Source organism: Salvelinus sp. IW2-2015, unplaced genomic scaffold (genome assembly GCF_002910315.2).
Source record: "Salvelinus sp. IW2-2015 unplaced genomic scaffold, ASM291031v2 Un_scaffold3017, whole genome shotgun sequence".
NCBI classification, from domain to species: domain Eukaryota; kingdom Metazoa; phylum Chordata; class Actinopteri; order Salmoniformes; family Salmonidae; genus Salvelinus; species Salvelinus sp. IW2-2015.
In genome coordinates this window covers 52,819-59,904 of record NW_019944309.1, presented here as the reverse complement: position 1 = coordinate 59,904, position 7,086 = coordinate 52,819, and positions in this window count along the sequence as shown.

Here is a 7,086-nt window from a genome sequence, read left to right as displayed (position 1 = left end):
TGGGGTAGACAGAGGGATGGAGGGATGGAAGACAGGGGTGAGGGATGGGAGACGGGGATTGTGGGTAGACAGGGAGATGGGGGATGGGGATAGACATGGGATATAGGGATGGGGTAACGGGGGATTGGGGGGGTGTGGGGTATGACAGGGGGAGAGAACATCTAGTCATTAGAGAGTCCATACCAGGGTTGGGGAGCACAGACAACATGTAGGGTGAATTTCAATTTCAATTCCAGTCAATTCAGAAAATAACCAAAATTTCCAATTCCAAAATGTTTCATTAAAAAGCATTGAAGAGAATTGGAATGTCAGTGTACTTCTGAACTGTCTGGAATTTAAATGAATTGACTCAAACCCTGATCCAAATTGGAGTTTGCTCCGATTCACTATAATGCCATCAAGTGAAGTGGAAACGATATGTACCAAGTTTCATGATTTTATGAAAAATTTAACAATTAGACCTACAATTTGCACATCTGCTTGGCCTAACAGTATTACAGAGCTGCAGTATATTTCAGTTTGACTAATTAGACCACAGATAATTAGACAGCAGAACTAATTAGACAGCAGACAATTAACAGCAGACTAATTAAACAGCAGATCTAATTAGACAGCAGACTAATTAAACAGCAGACTAATTAAACAGCAGACTAATTTGACAGCAGACTAATTAAAAAATAGAACTAGACAGCAGATTAAATTAGACAGCAGACTAATTAGAAAATAGACTAGACAGCAGACTAATTAAACAGCAGATTAATTAGACAGCAGACCTAATTAAACAGCAGACTAATTAGACAGCAGACTAATTAGACAGCAAAATAATTAACAGCAGACTAATTTGACAGAGACTATTAGAAAATAGACTATGACAGCAGATGAATATGACAAGCAGACTAATTAAACAGCAGACTAATTAAACAGCAAGACTAATTAGAAGAATAGACTAGACAGCCAATTAATTAGACAGCAGACTAATTAAACAGCAGAATAACTTAAACAGCAGACTAATTAAACAGCAGAATAATTAGACAAGGACTAATTAGACCACAGACTAATTAGACCACAGACTAATTAGAACCACAGACTAATTAGACCACAGACTAATTAGACCACACGACTAATTAGACACAGATAGATTAGACACACAGACTAATTAGACATCAGACTAGTTTAGACAACAGACTAATTAGACAGCAGACTAGTTAGACCACAGACTAATTAGACTGCAGACGAAGGTAATAACAAGGTAAGGCCAGGCAGGCCTGTGCATAATAAAGCCAAACATTTCAATAAACAGGAACACATTTTTGTCAGCACTGGTTTCTTTCTCAAAGACACAATTTAAGCTAAAATAATTCACAAGCACACACAGCAGTTTGAAGTATGCTAACTGTTGACATTAACTCTCAGGGGCTTTCAAATTGCAGAAATTAATATTTCGTCTGGCAGAGAAAGAGAATAAAATGCACGTTTATGTGTTTGGACTAAAAAGCGTGTTACTTGTGTTTCTACAAATTATGGTAAACTTAACATTTGTCTTTGTTTGAGACTAACTTGGCCTTTGCAAGGACAATTTCTCCCTCGTGGGGACATAATTCCCCAAGAGGACAAAGACTAATTTTAACTTAGGGTTCAGGGTAAGGTCTAGATTAGGGTAAGGGTTAGGAGTTAAGTTGGGTTGAAGGTTAGTAACATAGGATATTTAATATAAATCATTTTAGATCCCCACGACGATAGAATAACTAATGTGTGTGTGATGTGGTGTGTTGTGTGTGTGTGTGTGTGTGTGTGTGTGTGTGTGTGGTGTGTGTGTGTGTGAGTGTGTGTGTCGCGAGCGCGCAATGGTTGTGTGTGAGTGGCAGAGTGGTCATTTAAAAGTGTATTAGCGAAGGGAAAACTTTGCTGAGGCACAGCTGTTGGTTGTGGTGATGTAAACAAGAACTTTTAACAGAAAATGGGTAAGAAAGAACAGTGGAGGAGGAGAAACCGTGGAGGAGGAGGGCGAAAAACCGTGGAGGGGAGGAGAGAAACCGTGGAGGAGGAGGAGAAAACAGTGGAGGAGGAGGAAGAAACCGTTGGAGAGGAGGAGGAGAAACCGTGGAGGAGGGAGGAAAACCTGGAGGAGGAGGAGGAGAAACCCGTGGAGGAGGAGGAGAGAACAGTGGAGAGGAGGAGAAAACCGTAAGGAGGAGGAGGAGAAACAGTGGAGGTGGAGGAAGAAACAGTGGAGGAGGAGGAGAAACAGTGAAGAAGGAGTAAGAAACAGTGGAAGGTTGGAGGAGAAAAAGTGGAGGAGGAGAAGAAAAACAGTGGGAGGTGGAGGAAAACAGTGGAGGAAGGAGGAGAAACAGTGGAGGAGGAGTGGAGGAAGAGAAACAGTGGAGAAGAGGAGAACACAGTGGAGAGGAGGAGAAACAGTGGAGAGAGGAGCAAGGAAGGAGGAACAGTGGAGGTGGAGGAGAAACAGTGGAGGAGGAGAAGAAACAGTGGAGGAGGAGGAAGAAACCGTGGAAGGTGGAGGAGACACAGTGAGAACGGCGGAGGAAAACAGTGGGAGGGTTGGAGGAGAAACAGTGGAGAGGAAAAGAACAGTGAGGTGGAGGAGAACAGTGGAGGAGGAGGAGAAAAGTGGAGAAGGAGGAGAAACAGTGGAGGAGGAGGAGAAACGTGGAGAAGGAGGAGAAACAGTGGAGGTGGAGGAGAAACAGTGGAGGGGAGGAGAAACAGTGGAGGGAGGAGAAAGAACAGTGGAGGAGGAGGAGAAACCGTGGAAGGTGGAGGAGAAACAGTGGAGGAGGAGGAGAAACCGTGAGAGGAGGAGTAAACAGTGGAGGAGAAACGTAGGAGGAGGAGAAACCGTGGAGGGGAGAGAACACAGTGAGGAGGAAGGAGAACGGGACGAAGGAAAACAGTGGAGGAGGAGGAGACAACAGTGGAGGAGGAGAGAAATTGGAGGAGGAAGTGAGAAACTGTGGAGGAAGGAGGAGAAACGTGGAGGGGAGGAAGGAACCGTGGGCGATGGAGGAGAAACGTGAGGTGGAGGAAGAAGGAGGAGGAAGAACCGGGAGCGAGGGGAGAAACAGTTGAAGAGAAACACGTGGAGGAAGGAAAAGAAACCGTGGAGGTGGAGGAGAAACAGTGGAAGGAGGAGGAGAACGTGGAGGAGGAGGAGCAAAGAGAGGAGAACAGTGGAGGAGAAACAGTGAGGAGGAGGAGAAACCCGTGGAAGGAGGAGGAGAAACAGTGGAGGAGAACGTGGAGGGGAGGAGAAACCGTGGAGGTGGAGGAGAACAGGGTATAAACGTGGAGAGAGGAGAACAGGGAGGAGAAACGTGGAGGAGGAGGAGAAACAGTGGAGGAGAAACCAGTGGAGGAGAGAAAACAGTGAGGAAACAGGGAGGAACGTGGAGGTGGAAGGAGAAACAGTGGAGGAGGGAAGAACAGTGGAGGAAAACGTGGAGAAGGAGGAGAAAACAGTGGAGGAGAAACAGTGGAGGGGAGAGAAACGTGGAGGAGTAGAAACAGTGGAGAGGAGGTATTTTTTTTCCGTTTTTTGTTAATAAAATTTTGCTTACCATATTCCATATATGCGGGTATTGTGTGTCGATTATGAGTAAAACAAATGCTGACAAAATTGAAATGGGTCTAAAATACTTTCTGAATTGCCTGTATAAACTTGGTATAAACTGTACCAGTATCAGGTGACCTGGAAATAAAGTAGGTTCAGTTCTCAACCAGCCTGCTGTGTACTGTATTTGGCCATGAAAACACGCCTATCAAATTACAGAAGCCACATTAGTTTGATGAGCTCAATGTCTGTCTTACTGAAGAGGATGAAGTTACTCGGTGACTTTGGAGCTGTTGTCTCCTCTCCCCCCTCACTCACCGCCCGACCTCACATGATGTAGGTGCCCCCTCAGGGAGAGAGAGCACACGCCGAGGGGGTGATGGTCCTCATTCCCTGATGTGGACAAGCCCCTCTGGCTCAGTAACACCTGTAGAGGACAATAAAATCAAATCGATTAAACCATTCCTCACATCAATAATCAGGTATTAATTATCAAATAATTTCATGTTTGGACACACACGGGCTTACTGACAATAACCCTCCAGTAGGACACACCCCTCAGAACCAGATACACCTTCAGCAGGACACACCCCTCTGACCGCAATAACCCTCCAGTAGGCACACACCCTCTCTGCCCAATACCTCCAGTAGGACACACCCTCCAGACCACAATAATCCTCCAGTAGGACACACCCTCTGACTCATTCTAACCCCCAGTAGGACAGCACCCTCCTGACCAATAACCCTCTCAGTAAGGACAACACCCCTCCGACCCCACTAACCACTCCGTAGGACACACCCCTCCAGACCCAATAATCCCTCCAGTAGGACACAACCCCTCCTTGAACGCCACCACCCTCCAGTAGGACACACCCTCCTCGACACCCCAATTGCCCCCATCCCTGTCTCCCCACTCCTTTATTCTCCCCATCCCCCTCGTCTCCCCGTCCCTCCACCCCTCCATCCCTCTAACTCAGGTGTCCGAGTGAAGAGTGGCCAGTGTTCGGTTCACAGCCTGCTATCGTGGGGCCTGACATGGACTACTGCTCTGCTCCTCTCTGTTCCGCTGGTGCCTTCAGCTTCCTGGTGAGGCCTACACAGAGAGACCTCCTCCCTCACTTCTCCATCCAGCCATCCTCCTATACATGGAGGGACTGAACCTCTTTCATCCCCCCCCTTCCTCAGACTGTCTGTTTTCTCTGGCCTTACCCATAAGCCAATCAGGCCTGGGGCATGCCGAGGACATCCATATCTGACACCAACAAACCAATGGATGGTCAAAAAATAACATTCATCTCTTTTATTTAAGTATACATTTTTCGGGAGCTGAACTAAACGTTATTTGTGAAAACATGTTTTTTTTGCACTTTTTTCCAAACATCACTTGTGTTGTACTGTAGCTGTACATTGTTGTGGAAATACTTTGTTTAATAATGTAAAGTGTGCCCCAAATGGCACCCTATTCCCTATATAGTGCCCTATGTGCCTGGTCAAAAGTAGTGCACTTTGTAGGAAATAGGGTGCCATTTGGGACGCATTTTACTTTAACTTTATAGGCCGTTGTTTTCTTGCCTGTCGACTGGTATCTAACTGCTTCCAGAAGCCTGGTGACTGGCATCTAACTGCTTCCAGACGGCCAAAGCCATGAGGCTCTACAGAGTGTGAACAATTCCCTGAAAGCTGCTGTTGAGGCAGTTCTCGCTGTCTGTAAGGCTGTAATACTGGGATCAGCCTGATTCAGCCTGGCCTCTGCCTCTCTTCTCATTAGTTATCTGTATCCATGTAGTCCTTGGCTGCCTAACAAGCAGCAGCTCAGTAGAGATCAGTGTTTTTTTATTCATATAGAGTGAAGTGAAAGAATAAACATGTTTTATATTACCCGAGAAATGTTACTACTTCCAGACTAGCTTTTTGTACATTGTGTTACCTTTAGAAACAAAACAAAAAAGTGAGTGGTGTGTGTTTCAGCTAGGTCACGGTGTCTGTTTTTCTGATAGCAAAGATCAATGCTTATTAATGTGTTGGACTGCTGGATGTATCAGAGGTAAGGTGAGGCAGGTATACCTGTACACCTGGACTCAACTGTAGTGCCCTAACACATCTTTAGACAAAGACTTGACGAGTCTGTGGAGACTCATGGTGTCAGTACAAATAAATGTGATGTATATTTTTTAAATGGTTGTCTGTCTATCTGTCTTCACTATATATTTGTTTAACTCGTTGCCTGTCTTAGGGCGGTATACCATATTTTACTATACCGGTATTGATGCACGGACCAGTTTGGGATTTTACTTCACCTTCTATAATGGTATTTGAATAAATAATGGTATTTGAATGTTTGGTTTGTTAAATGTGATACGCCGTGTGTAACGTCCATTTTTATAGTTTACATGCTACTTGAGCCATCCCTCGCCGCTCTCTCTCCATGCCGTTTTCCAACGGTCAATGCAGCACATGCAACAATGTTGATGGCTACGGTGTTTCCACTTTCCACGTGTTCTATAACTACACTATTAGTTTGTGTTTCTTACATCTGCAAACAGCTGGTTTCTTAGCAATTTAGCTAGATTGTGTTTGCTGCTAATGCTAATCCCTATTTAGCTGGCTAGCTAATACATGTACTGAGTCAGAGCAAACGTAGCTAGCTAATACAGCCTGATACCAGTGCTGGTCTAGAACTATATAAGCATGTTATTTGTGCAACAGTATCTTCTAAATCAAAGAGAAATAGAAGCATGAATATGTTGGCTACATCAAAAAACATGTAATGTAGCCAATGATTATAGGGTCTCCTAGGAAACACTGACCATCACTTTGGTTTCTACCCTGTCACAATGACTCCTCCCTGGCATTTTCATTCATTGTCATGTCAAACACTGTATTCAAAGTGGCCACTATTATATATATTCTAACTATAGAATTAGAATAATCATTCTATTTCCATGTTTCCAACAGTTCACCCAAGTGGTTTGATCTAAATCGCAAATCAAATCGCAATTGCAAGATTTGGTTAAAAATGAGGCCTCATTTCTTTGCCCATATCATGTAGCCCTAACTGGGCAGTGTGTAAATGATCTCAAATGAGTGCAGGAAATGCAGAAATTGATGGAAATGCAGGAAATTATTTTAGGCTGAAGTTGAATTGAACAGTATAAAACAATTAGAATGGAGAAAGACCCATTGAAATCACTTACAATGTATGTGTTGCCACCGTAGGGTCATGCACTACTCATAAAGCACATTTAGAACTTGTATTATTCAAAAACATAAAATACCATCAAATTTCCCAGCCCTAGTCTGTCTGTCTGTCTTTACTATAATCTGGAAGATGTTGACAACGAGGGGCATTGTCCCTTTCTGACTCTACTAAAATGTAGGGGTGTGCTGAAAAACTCGGTCTACTTTGCTGCAGCCATATCATTGTTTTAGTCTGTCGACTTTGCTGGTTGTTTTAGTCTGTCGACTTTGCTGGTTGTTTTAGTCTGTCGACTTTGCTGGTTGTTTTAGTCTGTCGA